Genomic DNA, 22,052 nt, shown 5'->3' with positions numbered 1-22,052 from the left:
AGTGAATGTTCCTGGCAAGATGACGGAGGGGAAAGACCTCAAGGACAAGACGAGGAGAGAGGGAGTATGTGTAATGTACATTTTATTAATCAACAGTGATAATTATGATTAATATATCAAGGTAAGGAGTCAACAATTAAAGGAAATTCTGGGTTCAATTCAACTTAAGCACAATTAATAGCACTGTGGCAGAATGCAAATTTCTAAAAAAAAAATCATTTTAACTCATCATTTCTTTATATATATATATATATATATATATATATATATATATAAACTTGGTTACGGTAAGGCACTTACAATGGAAGTGAATGGGGCCAGTCCATAAAGACTAAAATACATATTGTTTCAAAAGTTTAGTGTGATAAAATCACATACTAACATTATGTGTAAATTTACATAAAACATGTCAACAATGAAACCCCGTAATCCCAGTACGTTTACACAAATAAGGTAAGCGCTAAAATCATGTATAATTTTTTAGTTTCCTTGCTGTACTTTTGAAATGCTGTGCATTTTGACGCTCATGGGCTGGCCCCTTTCACTTCCATTGTAAGTGCATTATTGCAACAGCAATATTAGTTTTTTTTCTTCCTTTTTTTAATAAACAAGGGACAAATCTAAATTTATTTTTGGTAGTAATCAATATTATTGCCCCAAAATGCTGTCGATTGATCTTGACTTGTATTGATCCCGGAGCATTCTTTCAGTGCTGTCATCATCATGCAGCCATTATTAGCATAGCAACATGCTAACGTCAAACTCTCCCGAATCTTTGAATCTATAGTGAGCAGCACTATTTGTATGGTGTACAAAGTTTCTGCTTATGCTGATCGTTACAAATCAGTCACTTTCAGTTTCAGTTAGGATGCTAACTGAGAAGCTAACTATGAAGGTAGGAAGCTACAATGCTAGGTTTTTTAACAGAGCAAGACAGAGTGTGGCATCCCATTGTGTTTTAGCTGCACAGAATAAACTGTCGATAGATCGTTCAGCACTGCAGACAGCTTCTAAACCTGCAGTTCACGGGCGCGTCAAAAGTGCAGAGTGAACTCCAGCCAGAGTTTAAATAACAGGGCAAGAGAAAGTAGGAGGATAATAGAGCTCACTGTGCGACTGTCATCTATTTCATCTGCTGACAGCAAGGGGGGAAGACAGATGCAGCCCCTCAGAGCTCAAGTGAGGGGTGCCAGAGAGACATGAAAGCTGAACGTGAATGTGGGAGTGAGATGCTGCTTGTCACATGTTAGGAATCCCTGTGTAGAAAACACAGAGAAAAACATAACACTCCCGGGCAGTTCACACCCACCCACTCTCTTGCTCTACCAGAAAACATCCAAGTCTTTCCTAATAACTGGCAAGTATTCTGTGCAGTCTTTCAGTGTGGCTTCAACAAGACCAGAAGTTCAAGCCAACACTGTACGTTGGGAACAGTCATAAAAAAAATATAATTGTCATCATTGTCAGCAACAATCATCGTCCTAACGCCTTCATTTTCATGTGTCAAACCTCTGAAGAACTGGCTTTATCTTTCAATGACAACACAGGGCAGTAATAATCAATACCATATTAAACGTGATTTAGCAAGTGGGACACATGCCAGGATCAACATCCTTGGTCCAGGTCAAGTAGGTCTAATCTGCACTACACAAATGTATTAACTACACCAACAAATGGGTGCCGAATGTGAAATAAAATAAAAATAGACTTTCTGAATCTAAGCATGATTTAAATTCCAAGCCTTTCTGTCACAGGTCGGATCATAAACTGTAGAAGTGGTAACCTGCAATTGTTATGATATTAATCATGTTAAATATACCAGGTAATTTAGTTGTTACCACATGAAGCACATTTTTAGGTTAACATATTTCAATGTAGTCTAAGAGACACGATTTTAGTTATAGGCCTACTGTAATTCAGTTTTGATAAAATGTGCAGTTACTACATTTCGCATTTGAAGCCATTAATGTATCTGGAGAAAGCTATCCATTAGTGTTCCCATTCATCTCAATGGTAGTAGTTGCTTGGCTGTCGCATTTCCCGTTGAAAATATACGTCACTTTCATGTTTCCATCTTTGCTCATAGACACCCAGGGAAGGAATTCACTAAGAATTTATGTAAAATCTTCATTTTCTGCACACTGTCTGCACTGATTTAGTGGCAGATTCACTAAAGAATGCAGATCAGGCAACGGTGCAAACGCACTCACAAAATTTATGCTGAACGCAATTTTCACACGCAATTCTGACCTTGCGGGCCAATTCTGAGCGCTATATAGCAGAGGATCCAGCAGAACAGCATTTTCTGACACGCCCTTCCAAGACTGTACAGCATCACTGTGATCCAGACACCTGAATCATTTCTTAAACATGCTGAAAAGTGCGCTTGACTACACTGCATATCTGAATGTAAGTCAGGCTATAACACTTTTTTTATTACTTCTGATAAAATCGATAGAAAATGTACTCAAACATCTCTTTTTAATAAAATTGATTTTACCTCCAGCTTTTATTTGGTGACAACAGTGTGATGTAAATTGCACCGGGTGAAATCTATAATAAGCCTAATATACATACAGTAAGTGGTGAAACTGTTAAGTGAATTCGCATTTCAGTTCGCTGCACAAATTTTTTTTGAGCCAATCACTTGAGCTGTAAATGCCACGTGACTAATCAATTTGGAGTTGCAGGAAAATTAAGCTAATTGACTGACGGCACCACAAGAAAGCCAACAAAGTCCTTCACTAAGCGACTATAAGAGCCCTTACAAAAATAAAAAAATAAATATATATATATATATATATATATATATATATATATATATATATAGTAAACCATCTGCTACAATACAAAGAAATATTTGTGATTTATACGTTTTTTATTAGACTGAATACATGACTACTGAATGTCCGTTAATAGACAAAGATGCTTTTTGGCTGCATAATGGTGTAGTTATATCAAGGGCCGGATTAAGACTCTTTAGTGCCCCTGGGCATGAACATATACAGTGCCACCCTCCAAATACACATGCACAACACATATAATACTCAATAACTCCTGACATGAACACATGGAGTAATGCAGGATGCACACAAGACCACACAACATCAAGCAATTTTATAAACAATTTTCAAAAGAACACACTGCTAGTGTGTAGCCCTAAACGCTACAGTAGTTACTGTAGAATATCTAATAGTTACAAATAATATCCTATAACAGTATAACCATCTTTTCCAGGGTGTGATATAAACAAAGTACACAATAAAATATGAACAGGAATTGCTCACCAAAAATTCTGACATAATTTACTCACCTTCATCCCAAACTCCACATGACTCATGTTATACTGTATATTCCATGTTTTCAAATTTTATACAATAGTTTTGTGTAAGCATCAGACTGAAATTGCAATTGTTGTCAGCCACTGACTGTGTCCAATGAGACACACAGTTTTATTCCTGCAGAGGGCGCTTGACGGCTCAGAAAATAGAAACCTCCATTTAGGGGCTTTTGTTTCCTTACGATTTTAGGTGTAGTTAATGGTTAAGGTTAGGGATATGGTTAGAACTATGTTTATTTGACAGTGTTCTTGCAAAATCACCCTTACAAAAAAAACGAGATCTCTGAAAAACTTGATGCAAACTTGCTGCAAATTTCCCACTCATTAATTTCACATGCAAATGAGCTTGATATTTGCCTAAATGTTTGCCAGAACATTTCTTCACTCATACTGGTGAACCTGGAGTAAACCTTTGGCGACAATAAAGAGTTTGCTGCAAAGCTCATTTGCATGTGAAAATGATGAGTGGCGAATTTGCAGCAAATTTACGGCAAGTTTGCCCGAAACTTTTGTAAGAGCAATGAAATGTGTTGGTCCAGGTACACATCCAAACTGGCAAAATCATAATGATCTAATGAATGTATACATGGATTTTGCATTCAGTCTGGTGGTTAGACACTTTCCTTGGGCAAATAAACCCACGTCCTTTACGTCACAGGAGGTACACTCTAACAGCTGAGGTACCGTGCAATTTGATCACAGTCAAACAAGCTATAAATGTAGTTGTTTATGTAATGCATATGTTAAAATGTTTCACCAAACAAGCTATAGTAAACATTTTTAGATGTCAGTAGATGTCTCATGTTTTGTTTATGGAACAGGGTGAAAAGAAAGTAGTTATGAACTGATAATCAGCTGTTTTACTAGTGATTTGTGTGAAAGTGAATAATTGTCATTGTTGTTGTAGTACCTTTAGTGTTAATTTCACCAGGAAACTGCTGCGATATGTATGAGTCCATGTAAAAGTCACTTTGCAAAAATGTAGGTATAATAACATGATTTTATAAGACCAGGCTGTCAAATATTGATACACATAGTCTTTTTCCTATCTCAAATCACAACACTAACCTTAACCATTAGCTAAATCAGAGGGAAATTATAAGTTGACAAGTATATTGTTCAAGCCCCAACCCCAACTATTGATCCTTGAACACGTCTTACTCAAACTCCAAAAGACATAATAAACGTAAAGAATGGATTTTCCTTTCAGCTCGGTGGATAGACACTTTTCTTGGGCAAATGCTGATGGTAATATAATGTAGTGTACTTAGTGCTGGTCAGCTGGGACAGCCATCATGCTTTAATCACCGGCACGGCTGTGCTGCAATCAGTGTGTGGAGAGTGGCGAAGAGAGCGGCGAGGGAATCGGTTCGTCAGAGTCGCAGCTGTTTGAATAACCAGAGAGTAGCTGCAGCTTTTAATTATACAACAGTCACAGTACAGTTGACCTGCTCTGCTTTCTTGACACTTCATTTTAAAGAGAGGTAAAACAGTAAAAAAAAAAAAAGAAAGAAAAAAAAGAAAGTGTGACAAAGGATTTTATGATTACACAAAGGTGGAGTGATAAACCGAGAGCAGAGTAGGTGGAATAAGTAAATATGATACCAGTTTTCAATATAATACCTTAATGGATATGGGAAATAAACATAGACTCGAGTTAACATCCCAAAGTAGAGGGTGAGGTGAGGCTTTGGCAAAATAAGCTGTGTTGTGGGAGTGGAGCTCGAGACTAAAATGACTGGAAACCTCTAGCTCTGCTGACAAAATAACAGCCTGGTCCACAAAGCTGGTTTCCACATGTCAGTCTGGTCTGGTTTAATGGTTTTAGAGGGGCTTAGGGCACTTGTCAGGCTAGGAAACAAGCTAGACCAGCTGAACACCAGCATGGCCAGGCTGGGAGACCAGCTTAACCAGCAAGACTTCCTTGGTCAAACAACTTCACACAAGTTTTGGTGGTGTACAGGATGGCTGTACTGGAGTGCATTTCCCATACAATAGAATAATTGGAGAAATTAAAGGTGCTGTAAGAAATTTTTTTATGGAATGGTATGTATTCCTACTCCCTGAAAGATATCACAGAAATATGTGTCCTGAGATATGTCCTCAATGGCTTCTGTGACCACTCTAGACCCTGTACACGACAAACAAAAATGTGTCTGCGGGACGCAGTCTTTGACGCTTTTGCCTGTTAGTCATTTTGCACATTCTCATAGTGTTGTACTTTAAGCAGATCATTGTGGTTTAATTCCATATTCAGATTCAAAATAGATGTCAGTTGAGGGCACTATTTTGCTACTGTTGTTTTTTCAAAATGGGAGAACACGCACTAATGTTAGATCTGGGAATCCCAAAATGTTGAACCAAATTTTCAAAGGATCTCAACACTCCACTTTCATATAGGTCACCGAGTATATTTACCTTCCTCACAATCCATACTGACCAGCAAAAAAGGGACTTATTAATCCATAATTTTGGGTTCAGCCATATGCGAGGCAACATTTAAATAAATGTCCGAATTAAACACTCCGAGTGCAAATGAGAGATAATGGGGTGTAACTTAACTTCTCAGATTAGTTTGATAGAAAGGCTTTGCAATGGCAAAATAGGGGCAAGAACTTCCTGTTCAATACAAAACCAGGGAGGGGCTCTCTCAGGTGGAAGTGACCAATGCGCAAAATGTCTGAGACCGAATGCATAATAATAAAACAAAATCTTGGGTAGGCCTAGCCCACCTTTGTCAGTCGGCCTATGCAACTTACTGAAATGTAATCTGGGACGTTTACCATTCCAAATGAAGGACATCACTATGCTATCAAATTGCTTGAAATAAGAGAGGGGGACATCTATAGGGAGAGACTGTATCAGGTAGTTGAATTTTGGAATACAATTCATTTTAATAACATTAACCTTCCCAATCATAGATAAATGTAATGAAGCCCACCTGCCCACATCGCTCGAAAACCTTTTTATTAAAGGGTCAAAATTAACTCACTAATAAAAATCACACAAATTTGCTGGGAATAAAATACCCAAATACTTAATGCTCTGTTTGGGCCACTGGAAGGTGCCCAGCTGAAAGGCTGTTACCAGGCAGTACACTGTCAGAGACAAAGCTTCGGATTTAGACCAATTACCTCTGTATCCCGAGAACTTAGAAAAGGAATTAATAATTCTGTGGAGGCAAGGCATAGATCTAATAGGTTTGGAGACGAATAATAAAATATAATCTGCGTAAAGCAAAATCTTATGCGCCACACCTCCCACCACCACCCCTGGAAAATCATCCTCCTTTCTTATCATGGCTGCTAATGGTTCCAGGGCAAAGACAGAACAATAATGGGGAAAGAGGGTAACCCTGCCGGGTGCCCCTATCCAGAGTAAAATAATCTGAAATTAATCCAATTAATCCATCCACCGCTACCGGGTGTCTATAAAGTAACTTAATCCAACCAATAAAAGTATTCCCGAACCCGTACATTTCCAAAATCTTAAAAAGATAATCCCATTCTACCATATCAAATGCCCTTTCCGCGTCAAGTGAGATGGCAGGGACCGGAGTCTGATTATTCGCCACTGACCACATGATATTGATGAAACGCCTAATGTTATCAGAAGAGCTGTGTCCCCAAATAAACCCCACCTGATTTATATGTATAAGAGATGTCATAACTTAATTGGTTAGCCAAAATGTTTTCTAATATTTGTACGTCTAACTGGATCACGGAGATTGGACGGTAACACTTACACTCGCTTGGATCTTTGTCCTTTTGGTCCGGGCTTGTGTCATGGTTGGGGGAAGCTTTCCATTCTTTAATGATTCTGTATAAACTTCTAACAAAAGTGGAGCCAGCTCTGTAGAATAAGATCTAAAATATTCAGTGGCAAAGCCATCTGGCCCTAGAGCCTTGCCTGTAGAAAAGGCCTTAATTAACTCACCAAGCTCCTCCAAGGTTATCTCAGAATCAAGATAATTATTTTGCTCAGTCGTCAGTTTAGGGAGTTCTAATGGTTCCAAAAAGTTTCTAATATCATTATCAGTAGACGAAGACGTGGAACTGTATAGATCAAGGTAGAATTCTTTAAAAGCGTTATTAATATTAGTGGCTGAGGGAAATATTTCACCACTAGCAGATTTCACTGACGGAATGGTAGAAAAAGACTCTCTCTGCTTTATATATCTAGCCAAAAGCTTCCCTGCTTTGTCCCCCAAGTCAAAGTATGACTGTCTTGCCCTGAATAGCCAAAACTCCACCTTCCGTGACAAAATAGTATTATATCTTTATTTCAATCGGGTCAATTCTCTGCACTTTTAATATTCCCTTCCAACTCCACGAGTTCTCGTGCTTTGGATTTTTTGATGAATGAGGCATACTGAATGATCCGACCCCTAAGAACCGCCTTAAGTGCCTCCCAAGCCACACCCACAGAGGATACTGAGGACCAGTTGGTCTCCATATAAACATTGATTTTGGCCTTTAACATTTGTTGAAATTCAGGAATTTTGCAAAATTTTTGCAAAAAGTTGGAGCGCCAACTATATGATTTTTTTTTCTCCGTATGTGGCAACACCTCTAAACACACCAGGGTGTGATCTGAGATCTGTTTCCAATTGAGCAATCAACAACAGATGAAATGAGGGACTTAGATATAAAAAAATATATATTCTAGAATAAATCTTATGGTCTGATGAAAAAATGTATAGTCCCTACCAGATGGGATCAAAAGTCTCCAAATATCTGTAAGACCAAGATTTTTACACATCCTGTGAAGCGTCACTGTTGCTCTAGGGGGCTTACACACTTTTGCTTCACTATGATCAAGGACTGAGTCTTTCAAAAGATTAAAGTCTCCTCCAAATATTATATCATGAGGAGTGCCAACGGCTTGCAACATCCCTTCAAGATCTATAAAAAAGCCCTGATCATCAGCGTTAGGTGTGTAAATATTAGCCAAAATCAACCTTTGCCCCTGAATTTCTGCTAAAACAATAATGACTCTTCCTAATTTATCTTTAATCTGTTTGAGACATTTGAATTGTAGATGCTTACTTATCAATGTAATGACTCCCCTGCTCTTAATTGAGCCAGCACTAAAGAAAACATGTCCACCCTGTATCTTCCCAAATTTTTCAGCTTCCTGCAGGGAAAGATGCGTTTCTTGAAGAAACACTATATTTCTTACGTTTAAGAAAAGAAATAACCTTCCTTCTTTTTATGGGGTGCCCCAACCCATTTACATTCCACATGGAGAGAGACAATCCACACATATTAACATATGACATTTTGACATATATATAATAGATTGTGTGTCAAAAATAAAACGATAACGACCGCATTCCAACATTATTGCAACAATCAAACCCCAAACTTCCCCCAGAATAAAACAAACAGAAAAAAGAAAAACGTGCGCATTAACCCTTACCAGCCGGTGCGTTCAAATTTGGGAACAATTATTCCCATGGTTCCTGTCTCAATATCTTTGCCGTCCAATCACCGATTTTATTTCTGAAAACTGCCAGATACTCATGACAATATAAGCTAAAAGCACATATGATTGGTTAAGGGGTTACTGGGCGTGAATAATAAATGTATTGTCATCAGCGTCATCCTCCATTTGCCTGAGCGGAGCCAGAGAGGATACGCTGGGAGATTACCTTGAGTGTTGGACTTACTGCTTCAAATTGAAAACTGAGGCGATCTTTCGAGGTAAGACAAGTTATTTAACATGTGTTGTCAATATTGTCAATTGAAAGTCAAAACGTTTTAGTTACGAAACATTTATTTGTAGGAGTAACGCTAGTTATTTCTGGAAAAATGACATGACCGTCGGCATTCATCGGACAGGCAGCTAGTCTCTATTTTAAGCAAAAAGCCATACAGATACCTTGGGCATTCAAACGAATGTTCAGTGAACCAGCTCATTCGGCTGCTACTTGAGTGCAACAAATGACCTAATCACGTCAATGCTCTGCAATAAATATTCCACAAAACAAACTCCAGCCAATAGGAGGCATAAGCACAAAGAACATGCAGATTCATCCACAAACTGTCCCGAAAGAGTGCTGCTACACAAAACAAAAAACTCCAGCCACTAGGCGGAACCAGCACAAAAAGAAACAAAAAAGGTGCTCAGTTCCTCGAACAGTCAAGTGAATGTTCAGTGAGTCAGGCCCACTCGGCTGCAACATAAGTATCACACAATGACTTACTCCAATTATTTTACGAAGGACATCGCTTGCTGTGGGTATGTAAATACTTTGCGGCCATCCTTAGTATCTATTCTCAATTTGGCTGGGAACATCAGAGCAAAAGTGACCTTCCGTTGATGTAAGAGATTCTTGCATTCCTTGAATCTATCACATTTCTCTCTTGTCGAATTCACAAAGTCTGGGAACAAAGAAATGCTGTGGTTCTTCCAAGAAAGCCTTCCTTTACTCCTTGCCTCACGTAACACAAGATCTTTATCAGATGATCTCAGAAATTTGGCCAGAATTGATCGTGGCCTGTCTCCCTCTGCAGATCTCCGAGCCGGAACTCTATGAGCTCGCTCGATTTCCAGCTTATGGCGAGCAGACTCGGGAAGAGCCCATCTAGGAATTTCACCATATCTCAGCCTTCTTTGTCCTCAGGAATTCCAACAATTCGGACTTTGTTTTGCCGGTTATGATTCTTCTAGTCTTCCAACTTTTCCCAGACGCGCTCCAAATCCACCTTGGTCACTAGCAGGTTAGCAGCTAATCCCCTCTCTGATGACCCCTGATAATCGATCCGTTTCTCAATGTCCGCCACTCTTGTAACCATCTCAGTGAATTTCGTCTCCATGGCAGTGATCGATCGACGTATTACAGCAAGATCCTCACCGGTTTATGACACAAAAAGTATTAAAACTAGCAAAGTGCACAGAGCTCACCATTCACATGTCCAAACCTCGCATGGCGTCATGTGACTCCCCCATTTAAAGTAATTTTAATGGAAATGCTGTATTCTGTATCTCTACAATAAAAAGAATTGAGACCTTTTATCCACGTTTTCTTTAAAACACAGTTTTTGATAATTTCTAAAGCAATACATCAATTTTAGCAAATCAACTATGCTAAAGAAAGACGTATTGCTCAGATGTTGCTCTTTCATAGCTCCATAGACTTATTCTCAGGAGAAATATCTTAGTATCAGATGTCTCCATTTGTTCTCCATTCAATTTCATTGCTGTTTAAGAGAAACAGTTGAGCTGCTAAACAGATATCTTTTGTCATTTTTCTTCAGGTTGAAATGATTTTTCAGTTACTGTTAAGCTACATTATACACCTGTCCACCTTCAATTTCACAGTCTGACTTACCTATTATACTTATTATATATAATTAATAAATAAATAAATCTTAAATAAAACAGTATATATATATATATATATATCGATGCCATTTATATATAAACTCAGCAAAAAAAAGAAACGTCCTCTCACTTTCAACTGCTTTTATTTTTAGCAAACTTAACATGTGTAAATATTTGTATGAACATAAAAAGATTCAACAACTAAGACATAAACTGAACAAGTTTCATAGACATGTGACTAACACAAATGGAATAATGTGTCCCTGAACAAAGGCGGGGTCAAAATCAAAAGTAACAGTCAGTATCTGGTGTGGCCACCAGTTGCATTAAGTACTGCAGTGCATCTCCTCCTCATGGACTGCACCAGATTTGCCAGTTCTTGCTGTGAGATGTTACCCCACCCTTCCACCAAGGCACTTGCAAGTTCCCGGACATTTCTGGGGGAATGGCCCTAGTCCTCACCCTCCGATCCAACAGGTCCCAGACGAGCTCAATGGGATTGAGATCCGGGCTCTTCGCTGGCCATGGCAGAACACTGACATTCCTGTCTTGCAGGAAATCACGCACAGAACGAGCAGTAAGGCTGGTGGCATTATCATGCTGGAGGGTCGTGTCAGGATAAGCCTGCAGGAAGAGTACCACATGAGGGAGGAGGATGTCTTCCCTGTAACGCACAGCGTTGAGATTGCCTGCAATGACAAACACGCTCAGTCCGATGATGCTGTGACACAAAGCCCCAGACCATGACGGACACTCCACCTCCAAATCGATTGCGCTACAGAGTACAGGCCTCGGTGTAACGCTCATTCCTTCGACGATAAACGCGAGTCCAACCATCACCCTTGGTAAGACAAAACCGTGACTCGTCAGTGAAGAGCACTTTTTGCCAGTCCTGTTTGGTCCAGCGAAGGTGGGTTTGTGCCCATAGGCGACGTTGTTGCGGTGATGTCTGGTAAGGACCTGCCTTACAACAGGCCTACATGCCCTCAGTCCAGCCTCTCTCAGCCTATTGCAGACAGTCTGAGCACTGATCGAGGGATTGTGCATTCCCGGTGTAACTCAGGCAGTTGTTGTTGCCATCCTGTACCTGTTCCGCAGGTGTTATATTCGGATATTCGGATGTGTTGTTACACATGGTCTGCCACTGCGAGGACGATTAGCTGTCCTTCCTGTCTCCCTGTAGTGCTGTCTTAGGCGTCTCGCAGTACGGACATTGCAATTTATTGCCCTGGTCACATTTGCAGTCCTCATGCCTCCATGCAGCATGCCTAAGGCACATTCACGCAGATGAGCAGGGACCCTGGGCATCTTCCTTTTGGTGCTTTTCAGAGTCAGTAGAAAGGTCTCTTTAGTGTACTAAGTTTTTATAACTGTGACCTTAATTGCCTACCGTCTGTAAGCTGTTAGTGTCTTAACGACCGTTCCACAGGTGCATGTTCATTAATTGTTTATGGTTCATTGAACAAGCATGGAAAACATTGTAAGAAAATCCTTTACAATAAAGATCTGTAAAGTTATTTGGATTTTAACAAAATTATCTTTAAAATACAGTGTCCTGAAAAAGGGATGTTTCTTTTTTTGCTGAGTTTATATTGCAAATCACCTAAATATTCTCCTCATTAAAGGAGTAGCTGACCAAAAACAATGTTTGGTTGTTTTTTTTTTACCCACCCCCATATGATTTCAAACCAATATTTTGGATTGAAACACAAAAGTACAAATTTTTGCAATACAAAAGTTCATAGAGAACAGTGTTTGTGTTACGGACTCAATCCACACAAGCTTAGGTTTTGAAACCAGGTGCGAGAGCATTTAATGAGAACACATAGGGTTTACAGGAAATGCACGGTGAGATCAAAACACAGATGAGATGACACAAGTAATTAAACAGGTAAGTTACAGAAAGTAGACATCACAGGATGATGAAGGAACAGCAAGGTGAGTATCCAGGTAATAATGCCTACAGAACTTAAGAGGAAGAATCAGGTAGAGAAACTTTGTTTACAATAAACAAATGACAAGGTAAATCTTCAGGCTTGGAATAACTTTAGATAAATTAACACTGCATGAGAGCAGCGTGGTCAAACTATAGTCCTTAATGAGACTTGACAGTGAACTGAAGTGAAGGTGACTTATTCAAGCAGTCCTTGATGAGTGAGCTGATTGTGTGCAGGTGTGGTGAATTAGAAGTCGGGAGAAGAGGAGCAGAACACTGAGGGAGGTGGAGAGACAGAGGGAGGCGTGACAGTTGGGTATTTATTTTTCCAGCCCGCTTCCATGTCCAGATAAAAAAATAAAAAAAAGTAATGTCATGCCATTTATGTTGAAATAGCATTGTTTATTGTGTGTAGTACCCAAACATGAACTGCCTTGTTTGAATTCTGGAATTTCAGAGAATAACAACATAAATTTTGGTCTGTTCGTCACACAAATCAGATGTCATCAGAAGATTTGGAATATAGTGCACAAGTGTTATGTACTACTTTTGTCATATTTTCATGGTGATTTTTTTGACAACCATGGTCATTTATGAACTGTTGTTGTACTCCTTTATAGTTAAAGAGAAAAATAACAGTGTTTGGAACGACTAATGAGAGTAAATAATAGCAGTTTATATATAATATAATAATTTTCAGTTTTGGGTAACTATCCCTTTAAAGCCAGTTACATGAATACAAAGATATTCATCCAATTACAAAGATACAGAAAGGATAGAGTCATAGACAGTGATAGAGTAAAACAGTCTGGTTCCAGAAGTAAAAATCCCATAACATTTTTCCATAGACTAATTGATTTTCAACAATAATTTATAAACATTTCAAGACAGACCTACCTTGAGCTCCGAGGTTTTTTATCGATAGTATATGCTTCAGTTGAAGCCGTATGTCTGTGTTATTTTAACTTCATTGCTTTCAAATCATTTTTGATAGTGGAATTCCTGGTAGTAAATTACACTATGCATGGTACAGCAGAGAACGCTTCACCATTCAGAGGACCGTGGCCAACGAAGCCCACAAAATTTGCCTCAGAGCGACTGCCCACTCCCATAATGCACTGTGAGTGATGTATCTCCCTGAGTCAGAATCTCCCTTTATACTCAAACTACTTATCTAATTGTACATATCGGAATATCGTGCAATAAACATAAAATATATTGTTTCTATACTTATAATCAGCAACCTAAAATCAATAGTTTGATATATTCCCATCATTTTTTATTTAATTCCATCATTCGCAACGCTTCATTAAATTGTAGTTTGTACCCTTGTGAAAGCCGGTAAGTACACAGCCTTGTACCTTTGACTTTTTGTCTGATTTTCAAATATGTTTGGCCTCAAAACAAAGTTTGTGATGTTGTGATTCACCTCAGAGCTGGTGATTTGGTTCATGGCTAATAACATTTTATGGAGGATTTTATGAAAAGCCTATGCAAAAAATTTATGGAAAAAATACTTCCGGAACCCAAATGCTGAGTAAGTGGGCGGGGCACTGTTGCACTCTATAGAGAGGGGTTTTCAAGCAACAAATGAATACAACAAACACAGGTGTCTTATTATTGTATCTTGCATCACTTAAATGCTGTGATGAATTGATGGGGGGGGATGATAAATCAGAGAGACAGATAAAGAGTGTGACAGGTCCGCCATGTGCAGCATGGCCAAAACTCCCCGTGGGACCTCACTGAGACTGAAGGCAGTTACCCTGACAACTAACCACCAATAACCACATCTGCTGCCATGACTGACACCTGCTCTGCCTCCTCTCTGAATGATGGTGCAGTGCCTTAGGGATCGTGATATCTCTTATAGGAAAATATCGAGATCTAATTTCTCTCTTTCTTACACCTGTTTTCTGATTAGATTTCACTTTAATACCTATCACTTAGCATAGCACACTTGCTCTTCTGATTAGCCCTATGACAACGTTGCCTTGGCGACACGCTGGGCTCTGACAGCCCCTCGGGACCTCACCTAGCTGTCGTCAGGTCCAGGCTGAGATACAAATTGGATCTGTGTGAGAAGAGAGTAGCTAGACAACTCCTACGGAACAGTTAATCATACAGCAACAAATTACATGAAAAGTCTTAAACAATTTAGCATTGGATTATCTTTGCTTTAAATCTCAGGTATTGCGGTCAAAAGTTACTCTGTTTGAGGAGAGCAGAGGAGGAAAAAATGAGGTGGAGAACTGAGGAGTGAATGGAAAAACAGAACAAGAAGAGAGGAGCAGGGGAGAAAATAAGGGGAAAACAGAAGGAGTGGACAGAATGAGGGAAGAGAAAGAGAGAAGAGGTGATGGGGAAGCTGCTTTGAAACTGTAGCTGCTCATTACTTAAAGTAGTTAAACTACAGTCAAGCTACTCTTTAAAAAATATAAAGTACATCAATAGGATGATATTATTTATTTATTCAATCAGTTGGGATTGCTCAATAATATCACCTGTTAGCTATACAGTATATTTAATTAGTGTCACATTCCCTCATAAAAATTAACCATGGTTTTACAACAGTAACCATATTTTAACCATGGTGTTTGATGTAAAATTATAGTAACCACAAAATAAACCATGGAAACTGCAGTCATCAAAACTACAATATCACTATAGTAAAACCATGGTTTCTACACTCATGATATCTATAAAATATCACTATTGTAAAACCATGATAACAACAATCATGGTTACAAAATATCAATATAGTAAAACTATGGTTACTACAATCATGGTTACAACAATATCAGTATAGTAAAACCATGATAACTACAGTCGTAATTACAACAATATATCTATAGTAAAGCCATGGTTACTACAGTCATGGTTACAACAATATATTTATAGTAAAACCCTGGTAACTACACTCATGGTTACTAAAAATATCACTATAGTAAAGCCATGATAACTACAGTCGTGGTTACAACAATATATCTATAGTAAAACCATAGTAACTACAGTCGTGGTTACAACACTATCACTATAGTAAAACTATGGTAACTATAGTCATGTTTACAAAAATATCACTATAGTAAAACTATGGTTACTACAATCATAATTACAACAATATCACTATAGTAAAACTATGGTAACTATAGTCATGTTTACAAAAATATCACTATAGTAAAACTATGGTTACTACAATCATAATTACAACAATATCACTATAGTAAAACCATGTTAACTACACTAAAACCAAGGTTACAACAATCATGGTTACAACAGTATCATTATAGAAAAATCATGGGTACTACAGTCATGGTTACAACACTATCACTATAGTAAAACCATGTTAACTACACTAAAACCAAAGTTACGACAATCATGGTTACAACAGTATCAGTATAGAAAAACCATGGTAACAAAAGTCATGGTTACTATGATATCACTATGGTATAACCATGGTTACTACAGTCATGGTTACAACAATATCACGATAGTAAAACCATGGTTATTATTTTCATGGTTACTACACTATCACTTTGGTAAAACCATGGTTGCTACACTCATGGTTACTATAACATCAAACTACAGTCATGGTTACAATAATATTAATTAGGGGTGTAATGATCCATCGATCTGCATCGATGCATCGATCCAATGACCAACAAACCAATATTATCTATACAATGCGTAAATATAGATATAGACATTTTTTTAAGATGTACCTTTATTTTAATACTCTAATATCAGCCACGTCTGTACGCATATCCGTCAGGCGATGAAGCAACCTTATTACATTCATTTGACTTTATGAGTGCTAAATATGCTTTTCATGTGGGACAAGGATGTGTGCGGGGTATTTGAAGCTAAATTGTGCTCTGCTATCCATGCAGTGTGTGCTCGCGTCAACCGGGCTTCCCGTGAAATGCAAGCTCTATTGACAGGATCCGTGCGCATCAGCCGGGCACTCCTTAAAATGTGAGCTCTTGAGACAAACACAGAGTGGCTCGCATGCACGATTAATTCGGGCTTCCATCGTTATCGTTGCGCATGTGCCTCATTTGAATTTTACATGAGAATTTGCTATTTTAAAGTACCATGGAGAAGTTCAACCATGTGAAACATCTTGACAATGCCGATATTCTGAACAGCACTAACGAGGGAAAGAGAAACACCTGCTCAGCTCCAGCATCAATTATAAGACTTTATACATCTACACATCAACACCCTTACTAACATTTATCCCAGTTAACTGTAACAGAATTTTTCATTACAACTTTGGAAGTTGTAGCCAAGAAAACGTCCTGGTTACTTGCGTAACCTCCATTCCCTGATGGAGGGAACGAGACGTTGTGTCGATGTAGTGACACTAGGGGTCACTCCTGGGAGCCCTAGACACCTCTGGTCTTTGATAAAAGGCCAATGAAAATTGGCGAGTGGTATTTGCATACCACTCCCTCAGACATATGGGTATAAAAGGAGCTGGTATGCAACCACTCATTCAGGTTTTATGCTGAGGAGCCGAGACAAGGTCCCAGCCATTTCAGCGGGTAGTTCAGCATTGTGGCAGGAGGGACACAACGTCTCGTTTCCTCCAACAGGGAACGGAGGTTACGCAAGTAACCAGGACGTTCCCTATCTGTCACTCACTCGACGTAGTGACACTAGGGGTCCCTATACAAAAACGCAGCAACTGGCTGTACTGTGTTACGTGAACTGGTGGTGTGTGATGGGCAGACCATTGTGTGACTCATAGCCAGCGCACCAGGCTGACACATAACCTCCCCCAATACAGTTATGAGTGTCGAACAGCCCTTTGGGGACAAGTCGACTACCCAAAAGATAGAGACGGGCTAGCCCAGTCATGGCCTCTTATCCCCCTTTTTTCCCACTCCCTAAAAAAAGGGGGATTAACCGACTGGGGCCACCAGGTCTAGTCAGGGGGTGTCCCTCCCAAGGGGAAGACACTGCGGAGACCACACCCCGCCCGGGGGGGGGGGGGTGGGTATTTAAGTGGAAATACATCACATGGCCTTGCCGAGCTATGTCGGAAGTATGCCATGTGGGGGAGTCCCAAGGTAGGTCCTACCCTACAGGGGAGGAGTTACTACAAGCATGGTGACTGGGGCAGAGGGGCAAAGTAGCAGCGTTCTCGCCCTTCACAGAGGTGAAGTGGATGCCGCTGAACCTGGGCGGATGCCTGGCAAACTGAATCGCGTAGCCAAGTCGGACGATTTGGATCAGCCATCGCGACGAATTGGAAAGCGCAAGCCACGCATCCGAGCTCCGAGCGAGGGGGAACAAGGGGACAATCTCGTCGGACGTACCAGCAGGTGGGGCCTCGTGGCAGGGCAGAGCCCGAGGTGCCACGCCATGTTGTGGCCGTGCTGAGTTCAGGGCCTGTCCTCGTGACCCATGGAGACTGTCACATTGGGGTGGATTTGTGCCACAGCTGGGCGTGCAGGGGCGGGGAGACCACCACTGAAGTGCCAAAGCTGCAAGGATGGAAAGGTGGATGGTGGTCGTGATGACAGCTGTGCACACTGGGTACGTGACCCAGGGAACGAGGAAACCGCTCTTTTGCTGAACTGTTGGGTACCGCAGCCATTTGGGCATGCGGTGAAGTTAAATGAAAAAGCAACAAAAGATTCTCCTCCCAGCCCTCCACCGGGGGATGGAGTGGTCTGCTTACCAGCTCCAAGGTGGGATTTGTCGTCCCTGGGTCACCCGTCTCAGGGGCGCTTTGAAGCCTTCCAAGGGTTCTTGGCAGCCGGCCGTGAGATGGGTGGCGTCTACTTCCTGCGGTGGGCTCCACGCCGGGACTGGGCCGAAGGGGTGGGCTGTGGCGGAGCCGGTGCAGTCACCGCAGGGGGACGCCCTTGGCAATGAGCAGGCGGGGTGCGGGATCTTGAGCCGCGCCGGGGCAGGATGTGCTGGATAGACTCCGTCTACTGCTTCACCGTCAAGAACTGCTGGGAAAATTCCTCGACGGTGTCGCTGAATAGGCCAACCTGGGAAACGGGGACAGCAAGGAACCATGCCTTGTTGGCTTCACCCATCTCGACCAGGTTGAGCCAAAGGTGGCGCTCCTGGACCACTAAGGTGGACATCACCCGCCCGAGAGACCGCGCCGTGACCTTCATCACCCAGAGAGCGAGGTCAGTTGCTGAGCGCAGCTCCTGCATCAAATCTGGGGTGGAACTACCCTTGTGCAGTTCCTTTAGCGCCTTGGCTTGGTGGACTTGCAGGAGAGCCATGGCGTGCAGGGCAGAGGAGGCTTGTCCAGCGGCACTGTAGGCTTTGGCCGTCAGGGACGACGTGAACCTACAGGCCTTGGACGGGAGCTTTGGGCATCCGCGCCAGATGGCAGCGCTCTGCAGGCATAGGTGCACCGCGAGTGCCTTATCCACTGGGGGAATCGCCGAATAGCCCCTGCTCGCCCCGCCATCGAGGGTAGTAAGGGCGGGGGAGCTGAAGGATCGGGACCGGGCAGTAAAAGGTGCCTCCTACGATCTTGTCAGCTCCTCATGCACTTCCGGGAAGAAAAGAGACTGGAGCGGGGCGTGGCTGCTTTGAGCGGCGCCGCGAGCCCAGGAACCAATCATTGAGCTGTGAGGGTTTCATTTGAGAGCGGAGGGTTCCACTCTAGCCTGACACTCGCGGCTGCCCAGGAAAGCATGGACTCAGTCTCATGCAACCGCACCCGAGGGGGAGAGCCCAGCTGAGGCTTCTGCGTCCTTCTCGTCCTGAGACAAGCTGGCAGACTCATCCGGAAGCCCGATTGGGGCAGACGAGGATGCTGGAGAATGGGAGGTCCGTGGGGGGTACCCGGCGGAGGTGGTCCCATTGGGGTCCCCAAATCGCCCCCTGTGCTAGCTGCGCTGGCTTCATACCCGTAGGTAGAAGGACAGAGGCGGGGAGCCGCTGGGGTGGCTTGTTTTCTTACAAAAGCAAGCCATGACAACAACGTTGCCACGGTCATGTTCTTGCAGTGAGTACATGATCAATCCACGAACGCTGTCTCCGTGTGGGTCGCGCCCAGACACGAAAGACAGCAATCGTGACCATCAGAAGTTGAGAGGTAACGACCGCAACCAGGAATAACACACAAACGGAAAGGCATCTATAAAAAGATGCATCTTTAAAAAGATGTTCCGTGTGTGCCGCTCTTTTAGGGAAATATACTCTCTTTTTTCTGCCGAAGCGCCCAGGGGCGTTCTCTGCAGTGCACCAGTGCAGAGGAGGGAGAAGACGCTGAAATGTGCCGTCAGATCCAGCAGACGTGAATGAACAGTCAGCTCAGTAAACATCGACCATTTGGCTCCAAAGACAAAATCAGAATGAGTGGTTGCATACCAGCTCTTTTTATACCCGTATGTCCGGGGGAGTGGTATGCAAATACCATGCAAATGCTCCCAAGAGTGACCCCTAGTGTCACTACATCGACACAACGTCGAGTGAGTGACAGATAGGGAACCACGGATAGCACGGATAATTGGAAACAAGTCATGGGTATGTAAGTATTTTGAATCGACTAAACTGAAAAATTAGCTGTCATCAAATGAGTGATCACTTGTGTGTGACTTTATTTTTTATATTATTTATCTGTATAATTTTTTTCAACATCTGAAGTACCTTATTTTGTTGTGGATGTCCCAATGTGTATACAGAGAGCTGAATAAAATATAAAAATTATATTTTGGTTGCATTTGAGGGCAAACTTGTTTTTTTTAATTGATTGTGTAAAATAGGCACATATTATCTGAATATCGATCGCACGCCCCTGAATTGAATCGTATCGTGGCAGACTTTGAAGTATCGCAAATATCGGTTCTCAGGCCAAGAGAATCAATTCAAGATCGTATCATGATGAAACGTCCAATTTACACCCCTAATATTAATATTAGTAAAACCATGGGGGGCCTGGGTAGCTCAGCGAGTATTGACGCTGACTACCACCCCTGAAGTCGCGAGTTCAAATCCAAGGTGTGCTGAGTGACTCCAGCCAGGTTTCCTAAGCAACCAAATTGGCCCAGTTGCTAGGGATGGTACAGTCACATGGGATAACCTCCTCGTGGTCTCGATTAGTGGTTCTCGCTCTCAATGGGGCACGTGATAAGTTGTGCGTTGATCGCGGAGAGTAGCATGAGCCTCCACATGCTGGGAGTCTCCGCAGTGTCATGCACAACAAGCCACGTGATAAGATGCAAAGACTGACTGTCTCAGAAGCGGAGGTAACTGAGTCTTGTCCTCCCGGATTGAGGTGAGTAACCGCACCACCACGAGGACCTACTAAGTAGTGGGAATTGGGCATTCCAAATTGGGAGAAAAAAGGGATAAAAAATGAATAAAATAAATAAATAATATTAGAAAAACCATGGTTACTCCAGCTCCCCTTTATCTCACTCTCCCTCTGATTAGTTGACACAGCACCGGCCGTGCACCCTCACGGCCTGGCCATGCCCTCCTCCTCATCACACTCCTCCCCTGGCCGATTCAGGCTGGGACACCATCCAGATTGACCTACACCCCCCCCCCCCCCACCAAAAAAAAGGGCGAGTGGGAGGCACACAAAGAGAAAGACAGAGAAGAAAACTTGCTTGCCGGTCCCAGGACACGACATCGCCTGATCCTCGGCCACTCCTCCACCCTCTGACAGGACAGCTGCTCCTCACCAGGCGGACAACGGCGAGTCTTCTGACCCCTGGTGGACAGAACGGCTCCTCTCCTTCCTGGCGGATGGCAGCGGTTCCTCCGACTCCCAGCAGCAGGCAGCGACTCCTCCGTCCCCCAGCGGATGGCCGTGGTTCCTCCCCTGGATGGGCAAGGAGGATCAGTTGTCTCAACACTGGCCATGCACCGTACTGGCCCGGCCACTCCCTCCTCCTTGTCACACATGATTACTACAGTCATAGTTTCATGACAAGTGCTTTCAGTAATTATGCCAGCAGATGTTGATAAGGCTGTCTACTGTATACATTCATCCACCGCAAGAGGGCGCTTGTGTGCTGCATGTCATGTCTTGTCCGCATCACAGAAGAAGATGCTCAGATGAAGAAGTTGTGGGCTCTGTTTCTCAATATCCATTATTTTTTCATTCTTAAATTCTTCCAGACTTGTTTGACGTCATCACCCACCTCCGAAAAAAGAAGAGTTAAGAGGTTGTTGAATCTACATATCATAGCTCATCTCAAAACTCGCATAGATGCATTTTTTATTCCTCATGTCTTTCGAGTTCGCTCTTTCAATGTAAGACTGATTTCCACAAGAACGCAAGAACGAGAACGGGTTCTTAGCATTGACAAAACACCAAATGTAATCAGTGTTGCAGCATTTCTCTATAAATGAACATTGTGTTTTCAGCATACACAGTGGTAGTGTGTTAAAGTACAACACAACAACAAGCACAGTTGATAAGCTCATCTCCTTCTTTCATCCCAACCTACAATT

At 41.9% G+C, this 22,052-nt stretch overlaps 1 protein-coding gene across 1 annotated transcript in view; it reads right to left on the bottom strand.

The window, feature by feature from the left end:
- LOC127437000 (copine-8-like) overlaps window positions 1-22,052 on the bottom strand; it is a 257,856-nt gene that overhangs the window by 187,577 nt on the left and 48,227 nt on the right. The gene's annotated exons all lie outside the window — the stretch shown is intronic.

The sequence above is a fragment of the Myxocyprinus asiaticus genome, chromosome 47, assembly GCF_019703515.2.
Source record: "Myxocyprinus asiaticus isolate MX2 ecotype Aquarium Trade chromosome 47, UBuf_Myxa_2, whole genome shotgun sequence".
NCBI lineage: Eukaryota > Metazoa > Chordata > Actinopteri > Cypriniformes > Catostomidae > Myxocyprinus > Myxocyprinus asiaticus.
The sequence above is the reverse complement of the archived record's forward strand: the minus strand, read 5'-3'. Positions and strand labels throughout refer to the sequence as shown.